General features: G+C 39.1%; 1 protein-coding gene across 1 annotated transcript in view; it reads right to left on the reverse strand.

Moving 5' to 3' along the window:
* Positions 1–5149, reverse strand: part of Bbox1 (gamma-butyrobetaine hydroxylase 1) — a 49373-nt gene extending 44224 nt beyond the window's left edge. The window contains exon 1 of the mRNA XM_005364056.3: positions 4851–5149. The gene's annotated coding sequence lies outside the window, so the exon portion shown is untranslated. The remainder of the gene's footprint in view (positions 1–4850) is intronic.
* Positions 5150–10726: the final 5577 nt, after the last annotated feature.

A 10726-nucleotide genomic window follows, 5' to 3' on the forward strand; every position in this document is an offset into this window, starting at 1 on the left:
CACACACACACACACACACACACACACACACACACACACACACACACACTAGACTGAAATATACTGAAGCATAAGATTCAAAACTGTAAATGTATGCAAACCATACCTCAGGCAAGGGTCTTCCAACCAAAAAGTTTAAGAAGCACACAAAACAGCAGGAAGAAATAATAAGAGGAAAACCTATACAGACATTTCTCAAAAGAAGACACAAAAATGGCCAGCATGTCTGTAAAAAAATTTACCAGTTATGTTCAAAGACTACAAACTCAAACTACTCTGAGAAATCTCCTTGCCCTTGTTTCAATCAGTATCATAGAACGTCTAAGCGTTGGCAAAGACAGGGAATATGAAGATTACTAAGGGCTATAAATTCGTACAAATACTAAGCAAAATAGTGTAGATCTGCTTTTCAAAAATATTAAGAATTGAACTGCCTATGATTCAACTATTCCACTCTAGGTATACACCTAGTTAGTGTTCTCCTCTGCTTTTGACTGCTGTGAATACGACCACGACCAAACCAGTTTGAAAAGAAAGGGTTTATTTCATGTTATAGTCCATGACGAAGGGATGTCAGGGCAATAACTCAAGGCAGGGACTTGTAGGAAGGAACTGAAGTAAAGAAGAGGGAGGAACTCTTTTCAGTACTTGCTTGGCTTACTTTTGAAAAAAAATATATCTCAGAACTACGTGCTTAGGTAGTCTGGGCCCTCCCACAATAATCAGTAATCAAGAAAATGCTTCACTGACTTGCCCACAGGCATTTCATCAGCTGAAGCTCTGTCTTCCCAGGTGACTGCCGCTTGTGTGAAGGTAAAAAACAACTAGGTAGCAGATTGTAATGTGCCACAATGAGAAACATCTGAGCACTCTTGTATGATTGTAGAAACTACTTTAAGAATAAAAATTTTCTCATTTTGTTTTATCATCCAGGTTTCATGTGTATTGGCATGTGTTCTAAACTTAGCTCATCTCTATTATGTATTTATTAATATGCTCATTTAAAAAGATTTATTTTTATTTAAGTGTATGTGCTGATGACAATGAAGGCCAGAAGGGGTCGTTATATCCCTTGGAGCTGGAGCTACAGTCCTGAGATGTAAACTCGGTCCTCAAATAGAGCAGTAAGCCTTCTTACGTGCCAAGCTATATCTAGAGCTCCTGTTAAAGATTTTCTGATTAAAACGATAGTTGTTCCATTTGGCATTTGAAACATTCTAACTTCATGGATATTCATGTAGGACAAATTTTTCCATCATGGTGAAATGTTTTCTGTACTTAAAGATGGTGTTATGGCCTGCTGTCAACTTCTACAAAAACCTGAGAAAATCCACCGGTAAAGTGATCAGTACTGCAGACATCTGCCTCAACACCTACTAATCTCATTCCAGCCCATTTTGAAGTTTTCATCTAACTCTTCTGAGTTTTTTCCCTCTCCTCTATTTAGAGCATTCAGACAAAAGAGGTAAAATTGTGTTTCTAGTCATTAAAGAAACTTGAGTCTTGCCCAGAACCCATCTGGTTAAGTGATACATAACCAGGGGGAAGAAGAAGAGCCCCAGACATCAGCAGTGTGTGCAATGGAGGATCCCTGGGGGGTGGGGGGGTGCATGGAAGAACCACCAGGACTTAGGTTTTACTAAAATACAAGAATCTGGGTGTCTATGTGGGAACTTGGTGGGACGTTTCTATAATTCATAGTCTTAGCTTCATGGTGAATGTAAACAATAATTTGAACAAAACATGGTTAGGTAGGCAACACTTTCCCCATTTTTCTTGGCTAGCTTCAGCTTTTACTGGGGTAAATATGAAGAATTATTTTAAAAAAAGACCACTTAAAGTGGTTACATACAAGATTTGTTGAGCTCTGTTTCTACCTCACCCAACTTCCAGTTGAGCTTAGTAAGGCATCGTGGGAATTTGCTTAGTGACACATTATTATGTTCCTAAGAAGAAAGGGAAAACAGTAGATATGCCACTCTTAGAATAAAAATATTTATTTTATGTCTATTATTATTTTTAAAAAGAATTATTAGCTTATGAAACATTATATTGGGTGTGGTGGGAAAGAGCAGTCTTGCCTGACCTGAAAACAGCCTTGGGTCCTGGCAGCGTCTTATCTGATGGAGGAGTTTTCTTTCCACTCCATCCACAGTGTTACCGTGTGTATGTTCCCTTCTTAGTCATCTGCCCAAGTTTCTCTCTCCAGGGACTTTACCTGGGAATTCTGTTTGGCACAACTAAATTGTTTTGATGTCATCCTACTTCAGAAATAGGTGTGAGTTTTGTCATTTTTCTGTTTTTTAATTTATATTTTGAAATTTATCACCAATTTCTCTTGCTCTCTTTGGTTAAAAAAAAAAGAAAACAACTATGAAACTTAGTTTGTGTGCTGGTCTGAAAGATAATCTGAAGGCTAGACCTGGGACTTTTAGAGCCAGGAGGAAACTGATGTCCCTACATTCAGTGCCACTGTTAGATACAGGGTCAGGAACGAAAATGGAGGCAAAGAGATCTTCCGTGTGCTTTATCCACACCCACTCTGTTAGTGGGAGATTACCTTAAACCTCTGCTCATTAGTCACACTAGGTAAAAAAGGTCTATTCTAACAAAAGAGAATACAGAAATCACATGACCAAGTTGAGTAATAGTCTCTAAGGAGGACTGACAATATGATGCAGGGACTTCATTGTAAGTATACATAGAACTGCAGGGTAAAATGTAGATCACTAACCCCGCAGGATATTTTAGTGGCAGCAGATGAGACCATCATGGACACATCAGATGTCAGTGTCGGTGAATTTCCATCTGCTCATCCTCAGGGAAATTTTGACATACTACTGCATCATGGAAAATTTGTGATCATATAATCTTCCAGGGAATAATTTCAGCTTATTAACATGGTACTGTTTTTATTATTTAATTTTTAAAAATCTTACATACTAGCCCCAGTTATCCCTCCTTCTCCCCACGCCACCAGTATCAAGGCTGAGCAAGGTATCCCAACATAGGGAATAGGCTACAAAAAGCCAGTTAGTGTATCCAGGTTAAGTCCTGGTCCCATGCCAGCTCCCCTACCAACAGATCAAGCTACATAGCTGTCACCTACATTTAGAGAGCTTACTTCAGTCCCATGCAGAATCCCCAGCTATTAGTCCAGAGCCCGTGAGCTCCCACTAGCTTGGGTCAGCTGTCTCTGCTAACATGACACTATTAAAGCAGTGGCTCATTCTCGGTGCTTTTGGTTAGCTAACCTCGCTGTCAGAAATTTTATTTTTGGAGAAAAGAGTAGTAAAAAAGAGGTTTTCATTTTTTTTCTAACCGTTATATCACTGAGGCTTAAAAATGTTATTCGTTTATAGTTCAACTTTTCAATCAAACAGTTTGTGTCTGGCAAAGTTGCTGTTGACTGGGTTGTGTTCATGGTGCCTAAATAATATTGAACATACTCTCTATAACACATGGTATCTGCTACCTATAGACTTTTAACTTAAGGGCTTCAAATTGTTAAAATTTATTTCTAATTTTAACTTGCTTGAATAAGTGACTGAGGCATATGCTCATTCCTGACTCTATTCTCGCACAAATAGTGAATTCTGTGAGACCATTAGAAAAACAACTTGGTGCTCTTGAAGAAGCCCACTGTTCTGCTTGGTAGCTTGTTGAAAGCATCAGATTTCATTCAGAAACATCCTTCATGCTTCGTAAAGAGGAAATGTTAACTTCACCACAGTGGAGTTTCCATAATTCAATAAGAACTGAAATTATGAAGCTTCTTGTTTACTGACAGAGTGAGAGTACAAAAAAGAATTTCTAAATTCGGTGAACCCCAGCACACATTAATTATGAAAAATCTTATATTTTTAATTAAATCTATTCAAATTACATACAATATCTTTCCTTGGGCTGCATCATGGGAGTAAGGCAAAACTGTGCAGGCTAGCCTTAGTTGACCAGCATTTTAGGGAAGCATGCTACTTTTGGCTCTTTTGGTTCAACAAAGGGCCAAGGAATAGTATTCATGACCTTCCTTTTGGCTGGATTGTGGATTATTGAAAGAACAGTTCAAAAAAATTTCATTAGAACTTTCCTTCCATCACAGGCAATCAGTTTTGTAGACAGAGTTGTCTCTGTCCCCTCTACAGACATCCTGGATCAGTTTGGGGATTGCAAAGTAATTTGACAATCAGACTAAGCCAAACATAATTGGAAAAGACTAGCTGCCAAGAAGCAATCAGATCCACTACATTCCAGAAATCAAGCCTATTCCAGATGCCTGATGGTTCATCCTACTGCAGCCCAGGGCTGTGGATGACGTATTCCTGGAGTTTGATGTAGACGTTCTTTCTTTCTCTGTACACAGAACTTAATCCAGAGGCAGTTCACATAAGAGAGTAGAGTTCAACCATCTCTGTTATACATTCTCTGGGACCAAACCACACAGAACATAACAAATAAAGGAAGCCACAGCTTTGGTCCTATATCCCTTTGGAGCAGAAACCTTGCTCCAGACACATCTGCCTCCAGTTTCCACTCAGCTGGTGCATTTTTCCTGGAAGGCACTGTGATCCTTGTGACTCTGCTTTGGCCCTGCCCCCAGACACAGGTTGAGGCTGGCCAAAGAGGAAGGGTCGCTTGATATGAGGGTACAGCCATTTCTTTGATTGGATATTTGACAACAACAATAGCAGCAACACTAAAACAAAATAAGGAGTCCTTATCATCCACAGGGGAAGCAGTAAGCAAGAGAAAGTACTCTAACAGGTTTCCAGAAACCATAAACTCCCACAGCTCCAACAAAGTGTGGCCCCAGTTCCGAACCAACAGAGAGGAGGAAAAGAGTTTCTCACCTGTCTTGTCTGCTATGCCTGAGCCAGCTGCAGCCACAGGAACACGCAGGCAGGCACTACTTCTTTTCCACCCGTTCACAGTGACAGCTCTTCTATTGCAAAACAGACTTGGGGAAGAAACCTATGCATTTAGCAGGGAGGAGCTGCCAGCTCTCCCCTGAGCACAGGCGCAGTAGCTTCTACTTGGTCCTTGATTATTCCAAGAGAACTGTTTCTAGAGGGATGTTTGTGCCAGTCTGCACAGAAGGCTGGGAAGGGCCTCCCTTTGCTAGATAGTTTCCCTTTCTCCAGACTGGTCTGGAGTAAACAGTAGCGGCTAGAGAGCCTCGGGCTCTTCGGAAGATACTTGGTTGCCCAGTGATTTGACTCACAGCACAGAGCCCGTAGGGTAACAAAAGGGAAAGGCCAGGATGGGCCATATGCCAGGGATCCAGAGCTTGGCTGACAAACTTTTCACTTGGGGGAAGGCTTAGTACACAGGGTTTCTTGAACAGTTCCCAAGACCCAATTCCTTACAGTGTAGCCATTATGTTAAAATCAAGTCTTTGGGTGGCAACTAAAATATAGAAAGTGATCAACAGTCCTCTGGCCTCCTCCCACCAATGTCAGACTTCTCAAGAAGATATAGCACATCTCAGGCTGTAACTTGTTGCTTCTTGCCTCAAGGACTCAGTGCTGGGAGACTGAGACAAAAATAAACAAAGCCTTATTTACCAAAGAGGGAAGACATGCTGCCCAGCTCGCAGGTGACCTCCAGTAATGTCTCCCACATCCCCATAATGCTTTGTCAACTGATTTCATAGAAAATATCAACTGTGTCCCCGTATCATTTTCTCCATTTGACTTCCTTTTTCAAGTCTGCAAGTTCAGTTACTGACACCCAGTGTCCTGGAAAATAACAGCAGGTTCGGTTTACACCCACAAAAGAAGGCTGTAGACGTGGGTGCAATCCTAAATGCTGTCAGTACTGAAAACCCATGGGAGCAGAAGCTATAGAGATGCCAGAAAGAATTAATTAACTATGCCTTAATAATTCATGACATAAATCAGACACAAGTGACTTTTACTTCATCTCTTGTGCTGTAGTAACTATTAGTGGAATAAATTAAGTACATTCATTTCCAGCTTAAAAAAAAACAGTGTTAGAAAAAAAAAAGAGACCTAAAATTTGAAAAGGAGCAATAAAGGATATATAGGAAAGGTTAGAGGAAGGAAACATAAATAATTTTAAAATTAAGACAATAAAAATACTTCCATAATGAAAAAGTTGTTGGAAAACAGTAAGTCGTGTGACTATGTCTTCTAATGTTATGAGTAAATAAAAGAAACAACAAATTTATCAATAGGTAAAGCTGAAAAAAGTTTAAATGTAGACGACCAAGCCGTGATGGCGCACACCTTTAATCCCAGCATTTGGAGGCAGAGGCAGGTGGTTCTCTGTGAGTTGGAGGCCACACTGGCCTTCAAAGCTAGTTTTAGGACAGCCAAAGCTATTCAACGAAACCCTGTCTCAAAACACAAAAACAAACAAACAAAAAAAACAACAAAAAACCCAAATCCAATAATTTTAAACAAAGAATTCCCACAATCAAATAAGTAAAACAAGAAGGCAAACAGAACACCACTCTTCCTTGGAAGAGTTCTGTCAAAGCAGTGACTCTTGGACTTGATGACTTCATATTAGTTGGTTATATACCTAGCAGTGGTGTTGCTGAGTCACGTAGCAGCTCTTTGCTTAATTTTTCAATCACCTCTGTTGTGCTTTCCATAATAGTTGAACTTATTCATATCCTGCCTCCAAAAGTGTCCAAGAGACCCCTTTTACTCACACCTTTTCAAAGACTTATTTTTAAGCCTCCTGGACAAACACCTTTAATGTCATTAAATGACGTCATTTGTGGCTTGATTTTTACATCTTTAATTATTAGGTATTTTTGAAGCAATGATACCTGCCCATTATCTGTTGTGTGCCTTCTTTTGATAATCTTTTATTCAAGTCTTTTCTCTCTATATTTAATCAGACTAATTGTTTTATTCTATTGAGTTGAGGTCCATATATAGTTTGGATATTAACCCTTAATTAGATATATATTGGCCTAGTTTGCCTTTTGTTGTTGAGATAAATCCCATGACCAAAAGCAACCTGGTTTATTTCATCAAATATGTAGAGGAAAAATTCACCATTGAGGGAAGTGGCATCAGGGACTCAAGCAGAAAGCATGGAGGATGCTGCCTGCTGGCTCATTTTGTGGCTCATGCTCAACTAACTTTCTTATATGGTCCAGGTTCACCTCCCTTGTGATGGAGCCACCCCATGGTTGACTTGGCCTTTGCCTATTGCTTGTCAATCAGGATAATCTCTCAAAGATATGGTGTTCTAGTTTTCTTTTTATTGCTGTGGTAAAATATTAACCAACAACAGCTTGGGCAGGAAAGGGTTTATTTCACCATATACTTTCAAGGTAACAACAGTCAGTCACCGAAAGAAACCAAGACAGAAACTCAAGCAGGGCAGGCACCTGCAGGTAGACTCTGAAACAGACAATTGAGTAACACGTCTTACTGGTTTGTTTTCATGGCTTGTTCAGCCTGCTTTCTTATAAAACCCAGGGTGACCTGCCTAGAGGTGGCACCTCCCACAGTGGGCTGGGTAGTCCCATATCAACCATTAATCAAGAAAATTCAGATGTGCCTAGTGACCAGTCTGATGGGAGCATTTTCTCAATTGAGATTCTTCTTTCTAGATTACTAGCTTGTGTGAAATTGACAGAAAATTAACAGGGACACGAAATAACAGGCCAATTCTACCAAAACAGCTATTCAAGCAAGACTCCTTCTTCCCAAGGACCCCTTGTTTAAGTTGTGTTAAGTTGACAGTAAAAATAACCAGGACCTGCTTGCAGATATTTCATTCTGTTCCATTTGTTATCTTTTCACTTTTGTTTTTTGGCTATGCAGAATAATTTGAGTTTGGTATTCTTGGTCTTATTGACTGTTTTCTCCATTATGTCAAGAAATTGTTGTCAGGACAAACGGCATGGCAGCACTATTTAAAATGGCTAAGATAAGGATCTGAATGCCCATCAACAGATGCCTGGATTAAGAAAATATGTCACACATACCATAGAATACTACAAAAGGAGATCTGTGTGAATGCATTTGTAGCACTTTGTGTTAAACGAAATCAGCAAGGCACACAGAAACAATGCCTAACCTCACATATATGCGGGGGATAAGATAGTCAAGATCATAGAAGCAAAGTATAAAAAATGATGGTCTTCCTTAGATGGGGGTTGTAGCAAGGACTTTAACAGAGGTAGTTCTATTTAGAAGGCATGGATAAATTCAGGCAATCTACCACACAGGTAAATCTAGTTAATAAAGGATTATTGACTTGAAGACAGCTAAGACAGTAGATTGTAAACGTTCTAACAACAAAAAGTAAATGCAAGAGGTAGTGAATAGCTTAATTTAACAATTTCACAATGTAAACATATATCAAAACAAAATAATATATACCAAACACACACACACACACACACCATTTGTATTCTAACCAATGCCTTAATTCAAAGAAGTGATTTAGTTACTTCTTGATATTAAAAAGTATATTTTCTAAGTCCTTGGTTCTTTCTGCATTAACTCTCTTAAGTCTTTAGCTTGATTTCATATGTGCCTTTTAGTTCCTCTCGTGCTATTAGTGCTGTGGGTTTTAGAATGAGGAAATGAACACAATGGTTCATGATCTAAAGAAGGAGCAAAACCACATACCTGCTGCCATTGGCATCAGAGCAGAACTGTTGCCACGTTGCCCAGAAAACAGAGGGACAGATGCTCTCAGGAGCCACGGTGACACGAGCAAATAGCAAGGTCAGTCCAGAATTTGCCTCAGGATCCTACTTGAACAGTGGAAGAGGCACTTCTAACAAATCTTCGAGTCTTTCCAATAGTATTTACATGGTGATTAATAACTATTAGTAATTTGTTGTGAATTAAAACTAAGAAGCAAGTTCTGAAATTGAAGTAATTTCAACTTCAATAGTTTAATGAGAAAAAAACCCAGCAAGCTGCCAATAAGTGAAATTATTAATATTATGGTTAACATAGACAATTTGATGCTTAAAATAATATTTGTTTATATGTAAAAACTGTTTGTTTATATCATCTCTCAGTGGACCAGGACTTCCATAAGGATTTTGGAAGTTCTGAATTTGGCACCATTTTTAGATCAGGCTTTAACATGCCTCCATCATACTATGAACCAAAAGTTGGTTTATCTATGGAACCAAAGAACCTAGTCAAAGTCGACACCGTCCCTCCATTCTAGGTAATGTTATGGAACCTAGAGTAAGATATATTAGCTTTCTAAGGACATAGGCCTGCTTCTCAGGTCGGAAAGTGTCCATCCCCTTCTTTCTGTCCAATGAAGCTGTTCTGCACTGCTAGTAGTGTGTCTAAGTGGATGATAAAGAACACCTCTACATTTATGTGGGATACAGATCGATCAGATTAAAAGGAATATACTAGAACTTCATTATGCGCTCACCTGAACTTCCTAGTGCATCATAAAAGTTGGGATATGAGGAGAAGTGGAAGAATCTAGGCTTTCAAGCTGCCCTCTGGGGATTGGGATCTAAAGATTTGCTTCTTCCCCACTCTACCAAATACTGACCTAGAGCAAAACAGAAAAAAAATTAAGCTTTGTCTTCTTGGTTATAGTGAAGATAGTTTTCAAGTTTGAGGCCAGAATTTACTCAATAGTCAGATTTAATAAGCAATGCCAAGCTAGTAAATGTTTAACTAGTGTCTCTTGGAAAGCAAATAAACACAAAAGCAAACGTCCACTCCATTGTGTTTGATTGTGGTCAGAGGTCATAATGAGGTTAGGCTGACCTGTTTCAGCCTAGTAACACAATGTTACTAACTGAGAATTTGGGAAACTTGGCATTCGATCAGCTTTCTCAAACACATGAGAAATGACTCCGGAACATTAATGTTTTTAACTATAAACTTTGGTCCATGTGGTATAATGACCTTAATTAGTGTTCCCCCCCGAGGCTTGTTACTGTCTGCCCGAGCATATAGAAAAGCCCCAGCACACAGCACATTCTTAAATACCTCTTGTATAAAAGGCTCTATTAATTGTGTGACTCTAGGCACACCACCAAGTGACAAATTAGTCTGTACTTCATATCATGCTTGACTAAAGGAGACAGTTCATCTGAAAGCATCTAACACAATTCTTGGCACTTTATTTACAACCTGTAAATGTTGCTAAAATAATGAATCATAGGAATTCAGTAAATTTAAATTTTTTTTTTTTTACTATGATCTTTGGGGAAAATTCAAGTTTTTCAGTTTAAGCTATTCTTAGATGTCTGCAGTTTTCTGTCTTTCCCTTTAAACCAGGGCTTTTTCTTAGAGAACCCTCAGGGTAGACATCTCATTTCCGTGTAGTCCCCAGGGAAGAGCACTCTTACCATGCTGCTCATTTTAGAAGGCTTGGTAACATTCCATTTGGCTCCATGTCTGTTATCTGAGCCCAGGGAAGGAAAGTTTGTTTTTATGCTCTACTTTGTTCTCAGCTGTATTTTGTATCCTGGGACAGTGACAGAAAAGGGGCTCTAAATTAAAAACTTGAGATTTAGCTATGCCATATGTTGTTCTTAGTGAGGCATGTTTTGAGTTTTGAATATGAGCATTTACAGAACAAGGAAGTACAAAAGATTCAACAGTGCTCTCAGTATTTGTCTAATTGCATGAAAGTTTTTGGTGAGGAGCAGTTTCTAGATGTAATTTTTGCACCTCATGAATGTATCCCATTGGTTGGTGATCTATACGCTTTATATAAGCATCACTGTTTTCTCAGTAGTTTA

Source organism: Microtus ochrogaster (genome assembly GCF_000317375.1).
Source record: "Microtus ochrogaster isolate Prairie Vole_2 chromosome 14 unlocalized genomic scaffold, MicOch1.0 chr14_random_1, whole genome shotgun sequence".
Lineage (NCBI taxonomy): Eukaryota > Metazoa > Chordata > Mammalia > Rodentia > Cricetidae > Microtus > Microtus ochrogaster.